Below are 22,000 nucleotides of genomic sequence, written 5' to 3'. Positions count from 1 at the left end.
CATCCGTTCCCAGTAATCCTTTGCGAAAATGCCCGCGATGACGTCAGTTCTCGCGGGATCGCGACGTCTCGCGGTAATTCGCGATGACGTCGCGTGAATGACCGCGAGACTTCGCGATCCCGCGAGATCGGACACCATCGTGGGCATTTTCGCAAAGGACTACTGGGAACGGGAGCGTGAAGAGAAGCAGGAATGCTGCGCGGGACGTCGGAGGGTGAGAATAACAATATTTTTTAGTTTTAATTCTATTTTTTACAGGGATATGGTACCCAAAGCCCGGAGGACAGTCTCCTCTCCTCCGGACCGTGGGTACCATCCGCCATTGTTCTGCTTACTTTCCGCATGTTGTGCACAGCCACATGCGGGAAGTAAGCGGAACAATGCATTCCTATGGGTGCGGGATCGCCGCGATTCCGCAAATTAATGAGCATGCTGCGTTTTTTACCGCAAAGCGATTCCGCCGCGGTAAAAACCGCAGCATTAGCACAGCATTGCGGAATCCCATAGGAATGCATGGGATGCTTATTTTTCGCGTTTTCGCGGTTAAAACCGCCGCGGAAACGCGAAAAAAACGCCACGTGTGAACTCAGCCTTACAGGTGACGTATTATTTTAAAGAAAAGGGTTACATGCCATCTGCTGATTGAAAAGATTATGTCCGTAATATATTTTTACAAGCGACACAATTGCTGCAAGGGAAGCATCTCTGTGGAGGGTCATGAGAATTAAAGGGATTCTTTTTGGTAGGAATGTAGTGACTATGCACTAACATATCTCCCAAATCTGGACTTCTTCGGGAGGTCATGAGGGGGATAATGTGACAGATGCCTAGATAACATGGGTTCAGTCTGTAATACAGTGGGGGAAAAAGTATTTAGACAGCCACCAATTGTGCAAGTTCTCCCACTTAAAGAGATGAGAGAGGCCTGTAATTGACGTCATAGGTAGACCACAACTATGAGAGTCAAAAAGAGAAAACAAATCCAGAAAATCACCTTGTCTGATTTGGCAAGATTTATTTTGCAAATTATAAAGGAAAATAAGTATTTGGTCATTAACATAAGTTCATCTCAATATTTTGTTATATATCCTTTGTTGGAAATGACAGGTCAAACATTTTCTCTAAGTTCACAAGGTTAGCACACAGTTACCCTGCACATGGGGTAAGCGAATCAGAAGAACTATACTACGTTAATATTTGGAGGTATTTGCTAAGATTTTGACACCCACTACATATTGAGATAGGATCTTGGAGACGGGAATAACTCGTAAAGCATCAACGTCTACACAAACCAGCAGTAGGCATTTGCACGATTTTGAACTACTAGCCAGGCATCCAGAGTTGGTGAACCAATTACGAGCCAAAACATCAGTGCCACCGACCTTTAAAATGCTTATTTGGCTAAGTGGAGTGAAACCGTTCACATACACAAGACAATATCTTATGGAAAGCCTCCCCACAAGAGTGGGAGAAGATACTGGAATAAAGAAAAAAAAAAACCCTGGCCCAGCTGCATATCTCTATATATAAAAATGAATGTATGTATGTGTGTGTGTATCACCAACCAATCACGAAGCATCTTTCATTTCACCAGAGCTGTTCAAAAGAAGCTGAGCTGTGATTGGTTGCCATGAGCAACAGTTTTCCCACTTGACAACACCTCAGCAGACACTGACATGGTTCGAGAAATATAGCATCCCTGGGAACATAAGCTCCCAGCCATTGTCTGCCCCCCTGAAAGGAGCAGAGAGCACATGACAGAAATGACTCCCCCCTTCCCTGCCCATATCCCCATCACACATCCTCCATCCCGTAGGCACATCTTCCCTCTTAAAGGGATCATTGGTATGGAAGTCAGAGCAAATCCATCCAGCGCTTTGGTTTTGACCCCAGGCCTCTCTTAAAGGGATCTTCGGTATGGAAGTTAGGACAGTCCCACTCAGCTCTGTGGTTCTGACCCCAGGGTCTCTTAAAAGGATCATTGGTATGGAATTTAGGGCAAATCCACTCTGCGCTTTAGTACTGACCCCAGGCCCTTCTTAAAGGGATCTCCGGTATGGAAGTCAGGGCAAATCCATCCAGCGCTTTAATTCTGACCCCAGGCCTCTCTTAAAGGGATCCCCGGTATGGAAGTCAGGGTAACTGCCTTCAAATGCTCTGGTACTGACCCCAGGCTCTCTTAAAGGGATCTCCTGTATGGCAGTTAGGGCAAATCCCTCGGTGCTCTGATTCTGACCCCAGGGTCCTATTAAAGGGATCATTGATGTATGCAAGTCAGGGCAAATCTACTCAGCGCTTTGGTTCTGATCCCAGGCTCTCTTAAAGGGATGCCCAGTATGGAAGTTAGGGCAAATCCTCTCAGCGATCTGGCTCTGACCCAAGTCCCCTCTTAAAGAGATCCTCGGTACGCAAGTGAGGGAAAATCCACTCTGCGCTTTGGTACTGACCCCAGGCCGGATCTCCGTTATGGAAGTTAGGATAAATCCCTCAGCGCTCCGATTCTCACCCCAGGCTTCTATTAAAGGGATCCCCAGTATGGAAGTTAGGACCGTTCCACTCAGCGCTATGGTTCTGACGCCAGGCTGACGGGATGATGTGGGATATTAGGAGTAGTAGTCCAGTGGCTCTGGCTGACGGGATGATGTGGGATATTATGGGTAGCAGTCCGGTAGCTCTGGCTGACGGGATGATGTGAGATATTATAGTGAATGTGGCTATGCGGAATGGGCGGGGCTATATATATATTCATTAATTATAATTTGTTATAACTAACCGTAGTTAGTTGCTATGCCTGGACAGCGCCGGGCTCTTCAGCTAGTTAACCATATTTTTGGAGTTGCACAAATGAGTGAGATATATAATAATGGTGTAGTGACCACTGTGTCCACTAGGGGGCGCTGTGTGGGTGTCCCAGGACAGGCATATAAGCATTTCCAGTGTCCTGAAAGGAGTAGGATGCTGAATGATCGTAATGTATCTCAAGGTGGGTGGCCTTGAGATGAAGGCTTGCTTATGTGCTGATCAGCAGAGCTGATCTTTCCTTCGAATGTGTCAGGGATAAGTCTTCAGGTAGCTGGAGAGACGGGCAGAACCGGCTACCTACAAATCCACCCAGGGGTGTCTAGAACGCCATACTAAGGAATGTATGAATGCTTGTAGGACCTGTGATGAGGTCATAGCCATGTGACCTGGTGGGCATGGCTATGGACCATATAAGGTGGCCAGGGTAGGTGAATGCTTGGACCCGGTTGGTCCGTTGTGGAAGGTCCCGCTGGGAGATGGGGCTTCCTGCCTGACAGCATGTGAATGCTGTGAGTAATGGCTGCAAGCGTCTGACAGTTCCCTGGAGGGAATGGACGTCTGAAGTATGGAGTATGAATCAGCTATGAGAAGGTAACCCTGACAGGGGATATAGCTGTGAGGCTCGAGAGCCTTTGTGCTGGACACTGTTTATCCTGTAGTCATACAGGTTGTGCAGAGTGAAGCTCTGTCATGGATGCTATGCTGTTTATATGAACTTTATGTTGCTGGTCATGGTTTATGATGCCTGAATACACCGCATGGACTGTTATTTTATGGAAAACCCGTGCCGGACGTGATTATTTGACTGCCAAGCGAGTATCCCCTACCCGAATGACAGCGCTACAGTACAATATATATATATATATATATATATATATATATATATATATATATACACATACATATATACACATACACACACAGTACAGACCAAAAGTTTGGGCACACCTCATTCAAAGAGCTTTCTTTATTTTCACGACTATGAAAATTGTAGATTCACTCTGAAAGCATCAAAACTATGAATTAACACATGTGGAATTATATAATTAACAAAACAGTGTGACAGCACTTCAGAGTGAATCTACAATTTTCATAGTCATGAAAATAAGGAAAACTCTTTGAATGAGGTGTGTCCAAACTTTTGGTCTGTACTGTACATATATATACATGCATACATATTGTTAGGCGTTGGGTTCCTGCCTTCTGCGGTCTCCCATTCCTCTCCGGCCGCAGAGGAGCCTGCAGCCTGCTCAGCAAAGACGTCGTTCCCAGCGTCTTGCTTAGTCTACTACTGTTGGCTTGGTTACTGCTGCCAATCAGGGTTCAGCTATAGTAGCCTGCAATAACCAGCAGCAAGCAGCTCTTGGGACCAAGTCCTTCTTTCGGCCCACTGAGCATGCCATGGGAAGTCCTTTCATTGGAGGTCTGAGGTCACATGCTCAGGTCCTATTGCTGCTCCCATTGGACCACTAGGAAGGTCCCGGAAGGACGCTGCTATAAAAGTCGCATGGCTATGCGCTAGCAAAGACAGTAATTTGTAGTGGTGTGTGATGGATGCTTGTGAACCGCTGACTGACTCATTATGAAACCCCTTCCCTTTGATACGCATGTTAGTAGGCTTTAGAGTTAAGAGTCAGAGCCGAGTAGTGGCACTGCCTTGCGCCGCAGTGCTCCCAGCTCCTCTCAAATGTTAGTGCCAGTGTGCGCCAAGCTATAAGGCACCACTGCACCGCATCTACTATAGCGCCTGCCAGAGCGGCACCGTGCGCACTTCTGTACCATTAGCGTGCGCTTTCCAGTCCTGAGTCGAGGCTGGTTAGTGGCATCCGTCAGTACAGCATTGTATGCACTTTAGTGTGGTTTCGGTTTAGCTTCTTCCTGGCACCGCAGTTGCGGCGCCGAGTGCTAGTGGTCTAGAAGGACTCTAACCCAGCGGCTGTGGGGCTGAGATCTAAGACTGTACACTAGCGCTCACTCCGCCGAGTCTTGTGTTGTTAACAGGCTCCGGCATTTGTTACAGCGGCTCTGTGAAGTAACAGAGTTCACTTCCGTACACACCGAGTCAGCGGTTAACCCGCTGGTGTTTTGTTAGTACTCTGCCATTACTGAGCAGCAGTTTACCATCACTGCATGGTGGCCCCGTGTTGTGATCGCACTCTCTCTTATTTTATATTTAGTGTGATCCACAACCCTAACACATATACACACACTAGCTTGGCCCTTGCGAAATTTTCGCACATTGGTCGTCGGGGGTGCAGGCAATTTCAGAAAAAGCAAGCTGCTCAAATGTAAATGCATTTCATGAGATGAACACAGACATGTATTTATATATGTAGATTGGTAATACAATAAATTGGTTTGGTAAGTAGAGGCCAAAAAATGTCTTCCGGTTGAGGTGCCACCTGCAGGTCATTGTGTCTTTCTGCAGGTTTATGAAAATCAATGTTTAAACTGTATTTAGTGATAAAATCGTGAATGTGTAGTTTGTTTGGCTCTTTTCTTGCTGAAGGGAGCAAGTTTACCTTTTAAATGGTGTATCATCTGTTTGTGTGCGGCGAAGTAATCACTGAAAAAGCAGTGCATGTTTACAAATGTGTCTGCATATGTGATTCACCTGCAGTGAAGTGTGCAATCCTCCAATGTGCCTAAAATAGGCTGGGCAAGCACTTGAGCAAACTGGAAAGACCCCAAGGCATATGATTGGATTTGTGTGTGATATCTATAAGCAACTTTGTAGTAGTGTGCTTTGGCGTACTGTGGTGCCACCTGCAGGTCATTTTTCCTTACTGTAGGTTTATGAAAATTAATTTTTAAACTATTTTGTTATCAAATGTGTAGTTTGTTTGGCCATTTTCTTTCTGAAGGGGGCAAGTTTACCTTTCAGATAGTGTATCGTTTGTGTGTGTGGATGCAGTATGAATGGAGATAAAAAGTAATCACCGAAAAACAGTGTTTAGAAATAGAATAGATGTGTTATATTACAGTACAAAGAGAACCACACAAGACAATATTTTAGGCAAATGAACGCATATGTAAGTATCCAAATCTCCACAATCACTAGAGGTCATGAATAAAAGCATGCAGGCGCCCACTCTGCAAGTAAGCAGAGTCACATATTTGCCCTGATTGTATGAACAGTACTATTGTTTTACACAGTCACATAATACACAAATGCTTTCAGGTCCACCTATAGAAAATGGGCATCACAAAACATGAAATGATGGCTGAGTCTCATAAGCCTCGGGGGACCGGAACAAGGGACAAAGACAAGCTCATTGCTAAATGCAATTCTTAGCAAGCGCCAGCTATTGAGGCTTAGCTGCCTCGTCATTCTTTATCCTTGAATTTTATTCAAGTGTACCTTGTTCAGTGTGGTGCTCAAGACAGTTATTAATCACAAAAGCACCATACAATGCAAGCAAAATAAAACCATGAGTCAAGTATTGATACTAAAAGACGACGCAAAAAATGGAAATTACTTCATACCAAATACCAACTAAACATGTACATACAAAGGCAGATTACGCGACAAAGTTCCACTTTGCTATAACAATCTATCCAGCCATGGTCTCAAGTATTGCTAAACCTGCCAAAAGTACGGTAAAAACAAGTCTTGCCAGGGGAAGTCTGAAAGCTACACCATTAATTTATGGTTTAACAAAGGCTCTTTAATTCAGCAGGCACTGCTTCTACTACACAAGTAAATCCCGTTACACAACGAATAAGCATGGATTACTGAATGACCCTGTGATCAAACGCAAGAGACAAAGAAACTTTTGCAATCTACTACATTAGAAAAAAAATAAATCATATTCAATCGTTGTCGAAAAAGAAATTGTGTCAGACCACTATATGAAGAAACAGATGAACATTTTCTATGTTATTAATCACAGAGGTAGCTAGGTATGTCTAACACCAGATAACAGGGCCAACTAGGGGACTTTAACACACAATGTCCTGGCATAGAGAAAAAAAAAACAATGAATAATGTCGCTCAAAGACTATTCCTATTCATTTCTGTTGAAAAATGACACTGTTCATATGGTCAGCCTTGTGATTGTGTTTTTATTAGCTTCTGCATATAAAAGTGACCTGTCAATATTTCAGGCATTTCCACAGCAAAGACAAAGATGCTTAAGCATTTAGTTAGCCGTTTTGAAACATTTTCGTATCATATAAAACGCAAGGATTTTATTCAATGCTTAATGGATTTTTAAAAAAAAAATTGAGACTCACCCACAAAAAAAAAAAAAAAAGTAAAAATGTTTACCGAAAATGCTCCAGCAAGCGATAAAGAAATCTGGCAAAGGGCATAAGAACAAAATTGCTACATAGAAGGAAAGTTTCCTTAAGTGGTATCACCTTGAAAAACTCATCATTTTTGACCCACTTAAAATCTCTGTGTGCATTCAGCCTAATATTTGCCAAGAAAACTACAGACTGTATATGCAGATGCTGTACAGGGCATCCTAAGTCCTGTGCCTCTCTCCATGCTGTGACTTGATGGCTCCAGTGTGGGAAGATTTCAGTGTGCACAGTAAGGGTACGTGCCCACGATCAGTATGAGCAGCATTTTGGATGCAACTCACCTTCTACACTAGAAGCACAATGGACTGGATTTATAGAAATCCCATGCACAATGTGCCTGCGGTGCGGGTTTACAAGCTGCAGTAGGTTATTGACTGTGTCTGCCATGTAGTTTCACCCATAGCCATCCATTAAATGCAATAAATCCACATGGTTTACTGAACACATGCAGATTTAATTGCATGATTATGGTGTGTGCACAAGTTGCGGTTTTTGGTACGGCTTTTTCTGCAGAGATACTGCAGGGTAAAATATTCCTGCGGATTCCTAGTATTTTTTCAGCGGATTTAATGCAGGTTCTGGTGGAGAGAGAGGGAGAGGGAGAGGGAGACAGAGCGAAACTGCTGCGGATCCGCAGCAAAAAACGCAACGTGTGTACACACCCTTAGAAGGAAGCGTTCTGGACGAAGCAAAAATATGCTGCTTCCGAAACGCTGCCATTTCCTGATCGCGGGCACTTAGGCTGAGTGCACACGTACTTTTTGGCCCTGCGGATTTTTCCGCGCAGAATGGAAGAAATCCGCAGGTCAAATGACCTGCATTTTTCCTGCGGATTTCTTCCAGTTTTCATGCGGTTTTTGTGCGGTTTTCCATCGCGGTTTTCCCCCTGCGGATTTGGTGACAGGGGAGATGGAAAACCGCACAAAAGTAGTAACATGCTGCGGATTTTGTACCGCGGGAAAACCGCGCGGAAAAATCAGCAGCGTCTGCACAGCGTTTTTTTTTTTACATTCATTTTAAGGCTACTGTACATCACAATGCGGATATGCAACGTTTCTGCGCAGTAAAATCCGCTGCGGATCCGCTGCAAATCTGCATCGTGTGTACACAGCCTTAAGTAGGATCAGTTGCAAGGATTTTATTTAAACACAAGGATTTTATTTTGAAATTCAAAACTGCAGCCTCAGGCCATGTGCACACGTGTTATTGCAGTGTTTTTCAATGCAAATTTTAAGCTGCATTTTATAGTACCAGCAAAGTCCATGAGATTTCAGAAATCTCATGCACACATTTTTTTCTTTTCCTGACCGATTTGGAAAACTGCTGCATTTTTAAGACTGCAGCAGGTCACTTCTTTCAGCATATTTGCAGCGTTTTTTTCACCCATATGAACAAATGGGTAAGTGCAAAAATGCACCAAAAAATGAAGGAATCAGTTTTTGCTGCGTTTTTGGTACAAAAACCTGAGGAAGTTACCATACATCATGCTTTCTTTTGTGCCACTAAACTTTACCCAACATATACAAGAGATAACAACGTAGCAGCAGAAAAAAAACACAAAAAAAAAACCCCACAACACAGCAAAACTCTGCTTTTTGTAAGCAGCTTGTTTAAGCAGGTTTTGCCTGCAGAAAAAAAACAGCAGAGACGCAACGTGTGAATATAGCCTCAATGTGAAAAGAGCCCAACAGCAAACATTAAAAATGTCCATTTAAAATATGAATACCTGTACTATATCCATAGGATAAATTTGTGAGTGCTGCCCTCCAGCAAACCACAGGGTCACTGCCCTGCTATCCAGGTAAAGTAGATTGGCTGCACAGCTAAAAGGACTTGTTCCACGAGTGCCATGAATACTGCGCCAACATCACTGTAACAGGTCAGAGTGGAGAGTATGTGGCGTTTTTATTATACACGGGGCATTGCTGCATTTAAAAGGAGGTTGTCTATGTAGCGGAAAACCTCTTTAAGCCCCCTAAAAAAAAAAAAAAAAGCTCCAAAGCTGAACAGTTCATAGAAGAAAAGCATGGTCTTAACTTGAACTTTGCAACTCAAAGATTTTCTGTATAAGAACAGTAAGGAAATATATAAAAATCACAATAAGACAACAAAAACTGACTATCGAATACTGGTGTCAACAACATGAGAAGCACTGGCATAATGTGCATGGAAAAATGGCTTACTAGCATAATGTACTTCAAATATTTCTTTGACTTTCAGCATTTAAAAAAAAAAAAAAAAACGTAACAGTGCCAAAGATTATCCCATGCCGACAGAGCATTGAGGAAAATATTGCTTCCTATAAAAGTGAAGTGTACTTTCATAAAAGGCGTGCTATTCAAGGTTGTTTTCCAACTAGTGTTCTGAAATCTAATGGGCAGAGGTTATTTTGCAAATGGAAACATTTAAATGGATATTTGCATTTCATAATGGGAACGCAAACTGATGTATTCCCCATGCAGAGATGGGAAGGAAATATCATTTCTAGTGTATATATGAAAAAATACAAATAAAAAAATATCAAACTTCTAACAAAAACAAGAAAAAGTACATTTTTTGCATAAATATACAGTTTGGAGTCTTTCTACCAATCACATAAACAGCAAGTTATGTACTTGATGAAATAAAATAACTTATGCAGTGGGTGTCTGCTGCCCTCACAGTATAAACCTACTGTCAGTATCGGGCCAGTTAACAAAAACCATGGGCAGCTTGTTCATGCACACAGTTAAAAAAAAAAACAAAGCTCTAACTACTAAGCCACAACTAACTATGATAACAGGTACAGAAGCTACCCAGGAATATCAAACTTATTATAGGGAATCAGGTTTTTGATAACCCTCCAAGAGCAGCATGATATAAGGGCAGAAATCCTGATTTCAGTGATATGTCAATTACTGGGCTGCCTGCTGCAGTTTTTATAATCAGTAGTATGGTCTGCTGTAGATCTATCAGTTCTCTAAGTGCTGAGCTCTGTATAACCTTGCCCACACCAATGATTGGCAGCTTTCTGCCTATGCACAGTGTAAAGGGGTGGGTATTACAGAGAACATGAATATGGAGGACTACACAGCAGCAGGTTTACTAGTCCTGTAATGATAAAAGTCACTGTTTTGAATCCGAAATGGATTATCAAAACTACAGCAATCTGCCCAGTTAGTGACATCGCTGGAATCAGGGTCCCCATCTCTACAATAAACTCTAAGATTAGATGGCAAAAACCTACTGGCAAATTCACTTTAAAATAATTGGTAATTGGAGTCAGAAAATTATGATTTGAACATCACTCCATCCTGAAGTCTTTCTGTTGAAATGGCTCTAAAAGATGAAGGTTTTCATGGGACATCCTCTTTTATTATGATATATGTATGATTTACAATGGGATCAGCGGAAGAGCCCCCAAGTGATCTACAGAATGGAGATTCTAAAGTCCCCTTTGTGAATGAAATATTAATAAGCACGTGAGCAATGCTCTATTAACTAGGATAAATTCTAAAGAGACTTACCTGAGCAACAATCACAGATGCGCATTAGCGCGTCATTCACACAGGACTGAGTTCCGTGTTCTCAGGAACAGTGCCCCCTGCAATCATACATTTATCATATGGCCTGTTTAACCCCATGTTAAAGTGAATTTGTCACCAGATATTCACAATATAAACATTAACTATTAGATATTTACTATTATATAGACCTGATGATGATTGTGCACTTAATCTGAAAATCCATGCCAGAATGGCTGTATAAGCCAGATATTAAAGAGAACCTGTCAGCTGTTTTGGCCGCTATAAGATGCAGCCACTGCCTTTCAGGGCTTATCTACAGCATTCTATAATGCTGTCCGGTCCGACCTGCAAGACAAGAAAAATAAGTTTTATTATGATCACCCGGATGGGCGGTCCGGTCCGATGAGTGCCTCCCATCTACTTGCGATGCTGTCCTCCTGCTTGCTTCATCGATCCCGGCATTGCGCTCCTGCGCAGGCGTGCTTATCTACCCTTTTGAGGGCAGAGCAAATTCCTGCAGTGCACAGGCACTGGGTCTCTCTGACCCCCGGCGCCTGCACACTGCAGTACTTTGGGCAACAGGGCAGGGGCATATCAGTACGTCTGCGCAGGAGCGCGATGCCGGGGAGGCATGAAGCAAGCAGGAGGGCGGCGTTGCAAGAAGATGGGAGGCGCCAGACCCGGACCTGCGACACCCATCGGACCGGACCGCCCCCCAGGTGGGTATAATAAAACTTATTTTTCTTATCTTTCAGGTTGGATCGTGGGGGCTTATCTACAGCATAATAGAATGCTGTAGATAAGCCCTGAAAAGGCAGTGGCCGTATCTTATAGCGGCCAAAACAGCCGACAAGTTCCCTTTAAACGCAGCATTTTAAGAGTCTGGCTCAACTCAAAGGCTTAATGGATAAAACAGCTGTACTAGCTGGGATTTCCTATGCAAGTACACCAGCCTCAAAAGGTTTAAGAAAATTTAATGGTACATGCAATTTACGTTGTAAAAATTGGTAACCAATCCATTCCAATGCTCACATACATAAAAGGTTGTCAACACGTTACAGAGTCAAAATCCAATATTCCATAAAGTGGGCATAGTAGATCTGTCACCATGCTGCCCTAGCTTACAGATAGGTTTGGCTACTAGCAATTTTCACATCAGGTTCATAGTTCTGAGTCCGCTATACTAAGGAGAGGGCTGCGCCTCACTGCTAATAGAAGAGCAGACCAGGGCGAAGTAACAGAACAGATCCATAGCCACAAAATCCATTACTTCCTTGTCTCCGTTAAAACAGACGTGCACGCTCGGCCAAGCTTGCATGTTTATCGTTGCACTGGAGCTGTCAGTCATATGAGTGATCAGAGGACAGCTGTTGCATGTGTATAGTAAGCCTCAGTACAGTAGTCACATTTCATAAGCCATGGATGGAACAAAAACAGACAGTTGCCATTTTCATATTTAGAGAGAAAGAACACTAAGAACATTAGACTCCAATGACTAAACCCTTGTGAACATGACATAAGGGAAGAAGAATCATGGGAGAACTAAAATCATTTATTTCCTTTAATTTACAGCCTGACATTACACTGTATTTATTTGTACACGACTAGGCACATATTTGAGGAAAATCAATTTATAAACCGCTGTTTACCATAAGCAAATGCAGGCAGACTAGTCTGGGGAGGCATTTGCTCACCAAGGCTGGTCCGGCCTGAGTAGCGGCAGTCATTCCACCTTGGGGCGTAATTAACAGCTCCTGCGCTGCAGCATCTTCTCATGTGCAGGATGTACAGGACTGAGAAGATGGGGCAGATCAGAAAATGTCAATCACGCCAAGGGTCGTGTCACTACAGCTACAGATGCCAGACTAGTTCTGAGAAATCACCTTTCCAGATTATTCTCCACAAATATTTGAACAATGGCACATAAAGGCTGTTCAAGGTACATGATGGCCGATTTAAATCAGCCATCACCTGCTGGGAAACATGCAGGCTTAGCATGCGAGCCCACAATAAAGCCAGGGTTGTGACATAAATGTACATTATATGCCATGAAGTGGTTAAAGAGAAACTTTCACCAGGTTAAAAGTGAGCAGATTTTGCTCTTATTTAGTTACTGCTGCTCCTGTAATTATTGTGATTTTTACTGTTGTTTTAGTTTAAACATTAAAGTATAAGTACTAATTGTTATCATGGGGTGGGGGGAGCAGTGCTCACAAGGTAATCACGCAGAACAGTCTAAACTGCTGCATATTGAAAGAAGATATTCTCAGTAGCGCTTTACACCAAACTACAGTGCCTTGGGAAAGTATTCGGTCCCCTGGAACTTTTCAACCTTTTCCCAAATATCATGTTTCAAACAAAGATACCAAATGTAAATTTTTGGTGAAGACTCAAACAAATGGGACACAATTGTGAAGTTGAACGAAATGTATTGGTTATTTTCCTTTTTTGGTGGAAATTCAAAAACTGAAAAGTGGGGCGTGCAATATTATTTGGCCCCTTTAACTTAATACTTTGTTGTGCCACCTTTTGCTGCGATTACAGCTGCAGGTCGCTTGGGGTATATCTCTATCAGTTTTGTACATCGAGAGACTGAAATTCTTGCCCATTCTTCCTTGGCAAACAGCTCGAGCTCAGTGAGGTTTGATGGAGATCATTCGTGAACAGCAGTTTTCAGCTCTTTCCACAGATTCTCGATTGGATTCATGTCTGGACTTTGACTTGGCCAATCTAACACCCGGATACGTTTGTGAACCATTCCATTGTAGATTTTGCTTTATGTTTGGGATCATCTTCATCCTAGTCTCAGGTCTTTTGCAGACTCCAACAGGTTTTCTTCAAGAATGGTCGAGTATTTGGCTCCATCCATCTTCCCAACAATTTTAACCATCTTCCCTGTCACTGCTGAAGAAAATCAGGTCCAAACCATGATGCTTCCACCACGTTTTACAGTGGGGATGGTGTGTTCAGGGTGATGAGCTGTGTTGCCTTTACGCCTAACATATCGTTTGGCTTTGTTGCCAAAAAGTTCAATTTTGGCTTCATCTGACCAGAGCACCTTCTTCCACATGTTGGTGTGGCTCCCAGGTGGCTTGTTGCAAACTTTAAATTACACTTTTTATGGATATCTTTGAGAATTGGCTTTTTTCTTGCCACTCTTCCATAAAGGCCAGATTTGTGCAGTGTACGACTGATTGCTGTCCTATGGACAGACTCTCCCACCTCAGCTGTAGATCTTTGCAGTTCATCCAGAGTGATCATGGGCCTCTTGGCTGCATCTCTGATCAGTTTTCTCCTTGTTTGAGATGAAAGTTTAGAGGGATGGCCCGGTCTTTGTAGATTTGCAGTGGTATGATACTCCTTCCATTTCAATATGATCGCTTGCACAGTGCTCCTTGGAATGTTTAAAGTTTTGGAAATAATTTTGTATCCAAATCCGGCTGTAAACTTCTCCACAACAGTATCACGGACCTGCCTGTTGTGTTCCTTGGTCTTCATGATGCTCTCTGTGCTTCAAACAGAACCCTGAGACTATCACAGAGCAGGTGCATTTATACGGAGACTTGATTACACACAGGTGGATTATATTTATCATCATTAGTCATTTAGGACAACATTGGATCCACAATGAACTTCTGGAGTGAGTTTGCTGCACTGAAAGTAAAAGGGGCAGAATAATATTGCACACCCCAATTTTCAGTTTTTGAATTTCCACAAAAATTTAAAATAACCAATACATTTCGTTCAACTTCACAATTGTGCCCCAACTTGTTGCTGATTCTTCACCAAAAATTTACATTTGGTATCTTTATGTTAGAAGCATGATATGTGGGAAAAGGTTGAAAAGATCCAGGGGGCCGAATACTCGCAAGGCACTGTATATGCAAATTACTATAATTAATAAACCACCATTCATACTAAAAGGCAAGCAACATGTACAGTTATTATACCTAAAGCAAAACACAAAACAAATATCCTGGAATAAAAAAGTAAAAAAATATATTGCAAAAATTGCATGAAGGTAGTAATAATAGTAATAATAAGGGTATTTAGTTAACATAATTTTGATCAAAATTATACCTAGTAAAACTCTCTGGATGTTCCCAGGTACCAGCTTTTTTTCACCATGGTCAGATTTTTGTCCTTAAGTTGGTTCTATATCAGGTTATACATATTAGATTCCTTGATATTGCGTTGATCCAGGGAGCTAGTCTGATTGCTGTATGTGGAGTAGGGAAGGAATTTTCTTTTCCCAATGTGGAACTTAGTGTTTGCCGCATGGGTCTTTTTTTTTGGCCTTCCTCTGGATCAACATGTTAGGCTGTTGGTTGAACTAGATGGACTTAAAAGTTTTCCTTCAACCTTAAATGCTATGTTACTATGCTTAGAGAAGCTGACATAGGAAAGCAATATTTACAAAAAGAAACATTGTAAATGCACTTATCAGTGTACAGCACGCTTAGTATATTGCTGGCAAGAAAGTGGCCCCATGGGAAAAGATGTTGCACAGAAAGAATTTACAGTACATAAAGTTATGCCCCCTTCCTTTACTATGCTTTTTGGGGGGAGTTCCTTTTAAACTAATGTTAGGGGCACAATGCAGATTAATGTTAGAGCTACCCAGCAATATTTGATGCTCATCATTGAAATGGCAGTGCCGTATCATGGCTTTGCATCCAATGGTGGTAATATGGTCTCGCATTATGAACCTGCGACTGGAACACAGAGGCAAACATTTCCAAATGAGTTGGATTTTCTGTAGCAAACAACTCACTTGCCAAGGACTTCAATGCCAGTTGCATGTCGCTTGCAGCTTGGCAGTTTTATTTTACAGCAAAATCACAGCGCTAAAATAGTTGCACGACAGCAAGTCTCAAACCAGTTGAACAAATGTCAGTGTCCCCTAGGCTTTGAAACAAGTAAATGGCTCCTGAACAGAAATATAAATAAGCCCTTACAGTTTTACAGTGGGGAAAATAGTTATTAGACCTACCGGTAATGAGGTTTCCTGGAGTCCATTCTGACAGCACCATGGAGGACGTCCTCCTCCTCATTACAGGGACAGGAAAAGCACACGAGAGGTTAAAAGGTCATGTCCCACCCCCTCTCCCTCAGTGATTTAACAAGTACCAAAAGGTAGGTGATGCTAGTAACAGTTTAATGAAACAATCATATTACAGCATATGACATAACATAATACAACGTAGTATAACATAACAGGGAGGGAACTACCCGTGATGTCAGGATGGACTCCTGGAAACATCATTACCGGTAGGACCAATACCTATTTTCCAGGACGTCCACCTGACAGCACCATGGAGAGTACCAAAGCACATCCTCAGGGTGCGATTACCGCCTGGAGAACTTTTCTCCCAAATGCGGTCTGTTGACCAGCTAACACATCAAGCTTGTAGTGCTTGCAGAGTGTATTAAGATTGGCCCAGGTTGCTGCTCTACAGAATTGATCAACCGAGGCCCCCGCCCGTTCAGCCCATGAGGCCGATACCGCCCTTGTAGAGTGGGCCTTTATGGAATCTGGCGGGTTGGCACCTTCGGCTTGGTAGGCGTCAGAGATTACTGAGGTAATCCAGCGCGCGATGGACGCCTTAGAGGCATTTTTCCCCTTATTTTTACCCCCAAAAAGGATGAACAGGTTTGGGTCGATGCGCCAGATATTGGTGGCCTCTAGATAGTCTAGAACTGCCCGCCTCACATCCAGTTCCTTTTTATTACGGGGATTATCACAGAAAGATGGTAACACCATCTCTTGGTTAAAATTTTTAGAAGAGGCTACCTTTGGGGTAAATGCCGGGTCTATCCTTAAGATTATACGTCATCTCTTATCTGGAGATATGGGTCCTTAGTGGACAGGGCCTGGATCTCCCCTATTCTTTTGGCCGTGGTAATGGCTACCAGGAAGGCCATTTTACGAGTGAGAGCAGAGATGGTAATTTTCTCGCCGAGAGCATAGGGGTCTGTACAGAGAAACCTGAGTACCAGGCCCAGGTCCCAAGGCGGGGTGAGCTGCCTAATCGTGGGGCGCAGGCGCTGCGTGGCTCTTATAAATCTTATTACCCAGGGATGGGAAGCTAACTGGTAATCGAAGAAGGCGCTCAAGGCCGAAATCTGGACTTTTAGAGTGCTGGGCTTAAGGCCTTTATTAAACCCTGCCTGCAAAAAGCTTAGTATGCTAGGGAGGTCAGGGGTGCCTGCCACAAGATCGGACCTGCCACCCTCCAGACAGAATCTTTTCCATATCTTTCGATAGACTGCGGATGTCACCGCTTTCCTACTGGCCTGTAGGGTGGATATGACCTGATTCGACAACCCCTTTGCCTTCAGGATGTCCCTCTCAGGATCCAAGCCGATATGTGGAGTCTTGCTGGGTTCGGGTGGTGGATCGGGCCCTGGTGGATGATGTCCTTCCACAGGGGTAGCTCGACTGGATTTCCTACTGCCATGGCTCCTAGAAGGGGAAACCAGCTTCTCTTCGGCCAGTATGGAACAATCAACATCACTCTTGCGTGGTCCTCGTGTATCTTCCTGAGCACTGCCGGTATGAGAGCCAGTGGTGGGAATGCATAAGAGAGGGATTCTCCCCCAAGTCTGACTCAGGGCGTCTATGCCTTCTGGGTCGTCCGGCGGATTCAGGGAGTATAATCTGGGGACCTTCGAGTTCTTTCGGCTTGCGAAAAGATCTATACTGGGGGTCCCCCAACGCTGACAAAGATGATCGAAGATTTCCACGTTCAGTTCCCACTCTGTCGGGTGGATCTGTTGTCTGCTCAAGTAGTCTGCTACTTCGTTCTGGGAACCTTCTAAGTGTACTGCGGTCACTGATCGGACTGTTCGTTCTGCCCAAGGGAATATTTCTCCCGCCAGGGCCTGTAGTGGTTGATGTCTGGGCCCTCCCAGGTGCTTCAGGAATGCCACTGCCGTTATATTGTCAGATAATATGGGAACGTGACGATTCTTTAGTACCGACTGGTTTCGCCGCAACGCTTCCCAGACCGCGAAGAGCTCTCTGAAATTGGAGGATCTGGTCCTAATGTCTACTGGCCATTTTCCCTGGAAGATCTTCCCTTCTATGTGGGCTCCCCATCCCCATGCACTGGCGTCTGTGGGGACTACCACGTATGGAGAGGTTGTCCATAATACGCCCACTTGAAAGTTTCTGGACTGAGTCCACCACCGAAGGGACTCCTTTACTCGTTCTGACAGCCTTAGGGGTTTGTCTAGCGACGCCTGACTTCTGCCCCACTTTGCGAGGATCTCTCTCTGTAATGATCTCGAGTGGAATTGGGCCCATCGGACACACGGGATGCAGGCCGTCATGAGGCCCAAGACCTCCATTGCCTCTCTTATGGAGCATTGACGCCTCAACAGGTCTCTGGTTCTGGCCTGAATAGTCCTCTGCTTCCGCTCGGGTAGCCAGGATATTCTGTCGGCTGAGTCTAGAAGGACTCCGAGAAATACTTTTCTGGTCTCTGGCCTGAGGTCTGACTTCTCCCAATTGATCACCCAGCCAAGGAACTCCATTACGGTAGTTGCTTGGTTCCAGTCTCGAATGAGCGCTTCTTTGGATCTTGCCACCAGTAGGAAGCCGTCTAGATATGGAATGATCACGATACCCTGATCTCTCAGGTAGGCCACCACCTCCACCACCAGTTTTGTAAAGATTCTGGGAGCTGAAGCCAACCCAAATGGAAGACAATGAAACTGGAAGTGGCAGGTCCGGGCTGGTAAACTGACCGCAAACCTTAGTAGCCTCTGGGATGAGGGATGGATAGGGACTTAGTAGTATGCTTTTTTTAGGTCTAGGGTGCACATGACGGCGTCCCTGTCTGTCTATTAGGAGGATTGTGGATCGGATCGATTCCATCCAGAATCTCTTGTACCTGACCCAGGCATTCGGTGGGTTCAAGTTTATGATAGAGCGGGCCTCGCCGGATGGTTTTGTGATCGAAAACAGGGAAGAGTAGTGCCCTCTTCCTCTTTCCGTCGGGGGAACTGGTACTATGACTTGAGTTGACCATGTCCTGTAGATCTGTCCACATTGCGGAGTCCTCCGGGACACCAGTGGGGGCAATATATCTGTCGGGGGGAGGTGAACAAAGCTCTATACTGTAGCCTTCCGCGATGGTTCCGAGGACCCACTGATTGTGGGTGACTCGGGACCAGTTTGCTGCGAAGTGGCGAAGTCTCCCCCCAATACCTATGGCGTCATTGCCTCCTCGATCTAGATGTTGATGTGAAGAGGGGACCCTTGTTCCTCCCACCTTGGCTGAAGGAGCTCCTATAGGAGCTTTTATTGGACCTTGCCCGACCCCTGAAGTCAGTCTGTTTCCTAGAGAAGGAGCCTCTCTGAAATGACTGGGGCCGTCTGGGTTTTTCCTCTGGGAATCCCTTATTTTTATCGGACACTAGCTCTAGAATGTTATTTAGGGCTGGACCAAATACCCTCAGGCCCGAGAAGGGGATGGCGCATAGCTTTGTTTTAGAAGCGTTATCCCCCAACCAGGATTTAAGCCAGACTGCTCTTCGGGCCGCATTAGAGAGGGAGCTGTTTCTGGCTGCAAACCTCACTGACTCAGCCGACGTATCCGACAGGAATGCCGTGGCCGATTTCATGAGAGGAAGTGATGCTAGGATCTCTGATCTAGGGGTCTTGTTGGTTAGGTGTTCCTCCAACTGCCCCATCCACAAAAACATAGACCTGGCCACAGAGGTGGCTGCTACGTTGGCCTAATAAGAGCCGCCGACTCCCATGTTCTCTTTAACAAGACGTCCGCCTCCCTATCCATCGGGTCTCGGAGACCTGATGAGTCCTCGAATGGGATGGTCGTCTTCTTGGAAACCTTGGCGACTGGAACGTCTAATTTAGGGACTTCCTCCCATGCCTGTGATTCCTCGGGATCAAAAGGCAGTCTATTTTTAAAGTCTCGGGAGAGTATCAACAGACGCTCTGCCTCTTTCCACTCCTCCTGGACCATTGTCCTGATGTGTTCACTTACGGGGAACACTACCTGTTTCCGGGCCACCAGTCCTCCAAACATTAAGTCCTGTCTGGACTGTGGTTTAGGGACTTCCACTATTTGCATAGTATTCCTGACTGCCTGGACCAACTCGTCCGTGTCCTCCAGTCTGAACAGGTACTTCCTGCTCTGATCCTGTCTATCCCCCAGGATCTCGCCTTCTTCCACCTGATCTGAATCCCGGAAGTCGGACTCCTCACTAGGGCTTGCTTCCGAAGCTGGGTCTGCTTCCCACCTTGGACGCTTGCGACTCGGCCCTGGGCTGGGGGACTGACGCCGTGCAAACCTGGCTGTAGAGGACTGAACTTCCTCCCTTATCTCATTTCGGAAAGGAGAGATGGCTGTTCCTCGCCTATGACCCTTGAGGTACAGGGTCCGCATAGGGTCTTGTTATAGGTGTTAGCAGCTTTATCCTACATACAGGGCATCGGGATGGCTGTTCCTCGCCTATGACCCTTGAGGTACAGGGTCTGCATAGAGTCTTGTTATAGGTGTTGGCAGCTTTATCCTACATACAGGGCATCGGACCGATTTGGAGGTGGCTTTTGCCGGGTCCTTCACCTCGTAGGGGGATTCTGCCAGGGTTCCCTTCTCCTAATAATACAGAATGGGGCACCTACTCAGATCTGGGCTGCGGGGATGGTGGTCTGCACCATGCGCACTTACCCCTCCACCTGCTGGAGCGTTTCCTTCCATCCTGCGCGATTCTGCAGAGCGATGTGGACCTCAGGAGCGCGCTGGGATTCAAGGCCGGCGTGTGACGTCACCAGACATTTCTCGCGATAGGCCGCTTCCTCCACTTCCTGCCCGGGCTGCGCCTGCGCACAACCGCGCTATGCTCCTGCCGCCGGTGCCCGCTCAGCCAGCCGCTTGCGGGGAGCCGCCTCCCACCTGCTATGGCGGTCTACTGGGGCCGCCGCTCCTTCCTCTTCCCGGCGCCGACCGCGCCGTCTTCCTGCCGGTGCCCGCTCGGCCTGCTGCCTGCGGGGAGCCGACCTCCGCCTGTTATGGAGGTCTGCTGGAGCCGCAGCTCCTTCCTCCAGGCGCCGACCGCGCCATCCTCCTGCCGGTGCCCGCTCGGCCAGCCGCCTACGGGGAGCCAACCATCGCCTGCTATGGCAGTGAATCCTGGAGCCGAGAGCCTCCCATAGGGAGGAACGGCTCCCTCTAGGAGCGTCATCCTGCTCCTGGCCTTTGGAGCAGAGGGACTCCCCCTCGGAGATTTTCGGCCCCGGGACTTCTTGACAGGGGAAGGATTGGACTGGCCGCACGATCCCCTGAGCCCCTCCGGTAAGTTCAGCGCAGTCTCTCGTGTGTCCCTCCATGCAGGGACAGGAAAAACACTGAGGGAGAGGGGGTGGGACATGACCTTTTAACCTCTCGTGTGCTTTTCCTGTCCCTGTAAGGAGGAGGAGGACGTCCTCCATGGTGCTGTCAGGTGGACGTCCTGGAAAATAAGTATTTGATCCCTTGCTGATTTTGTAGTTTGCGCACTGACAAAGACATGAACAGTCTATACTTTTAAGGGTAGGTTAATTTTAACATTGAGAAATAGAATATCAAAAATAATATCCAGAAAATCATATTGTATAAATTATATACATTTGCATTTTAAAGTGAGAAATAAGTATTTGATCCCTTTGGCAAACAAGACTTAATAATTGGTGGCAAAACCCTTGTTGGCAAGCACAGCTGTTGTCAACTCTCTTGATTTGACTTCTGAGTCGGGGCTCCCTCTGGTGGTTACTGTGGGTAGTGGAGCTGGCTGAAGTCTGCCACCTGACGATGATTGGAAATCAAGGGTTACTGACGGCAGTATTTAAGTGAGGTTTCCTTCAGTGGCTGCTGGCGATTAGTTTCTTCCTGTGCACTCTGAGGTCTGCGGTCTATTGCCTCTTGCTTGATCCTGCATTTTTCAGTTAAGCTGTTAATTTGCTAATCTTGATCTGGTTTTGCCTCTTTTGGCTTTGCTGTGAGGGTTCAGCGTGCTCCCTGCTGGGGCTGTGCTGGTCCCTGCTCCATATGTTACAGCTTGTTCAGTCCCCTGTTATATTAGTCTTGTTTGCTTTGCTACCAGTTTACACCAGAATGCTGATATAGTGGGGGAGAGGTCGTGAGACCTCAGTGTTTTTTTTGGGACATCAGACGTGTTGGATTTTTTAGGGTTTTTGCGTGATTGCAGACAGTGTCTTTCCTTTCCTATCCTATCTAGACAGTTTGGGCCCCATCATTTGCACAGTCTATTTTCTGCCTGCGTTTGTGTCTCATCTTGTCTCACCGACAATATATGCTTGGGGACTATCTATTCCTTTGGGGTTCTACTCCGGGGCAGTTTAGATTTCACCTTTC

The 22,000-nt window shown here is 45.3% G+C and overlaps 1 protein-coding gene across 7 annotated transcripts in view; it reads right to left on the bottom strand.

Annotated features, from left to right (window-relative positions):
- The window catches only part of ZNF516 (zinc finger protein 516), a 154,385-nt gene that overhangs the window by 80,002 nt on the left and 52,383 nt on the right, over nucleotides 1–22,000 (bottom strand). The window lies entirely within an intron of this gene.

This window comes from Dendrobates tinctorius, unplaced genomic scaffold (genome assembly GCF_039654945.1).
Source record: "Dendrobates tinctorius isolate UK_male_01 unplaced genomic scaffold, ASM3965494v1 ptg000004l, whole genome shotgun sequence".
Classification (NCBI taxonomy): Eukaryota; Metazoa; Chordata; class Amphibia; order Anura; family Dendrobatidae; genus Dendrobates; species Dendrobates tinctorius.
Note: the sequence above shows the minus strand (reverse complement) of the source record. Positions and strands in the feature narration are given on the sequence as shown.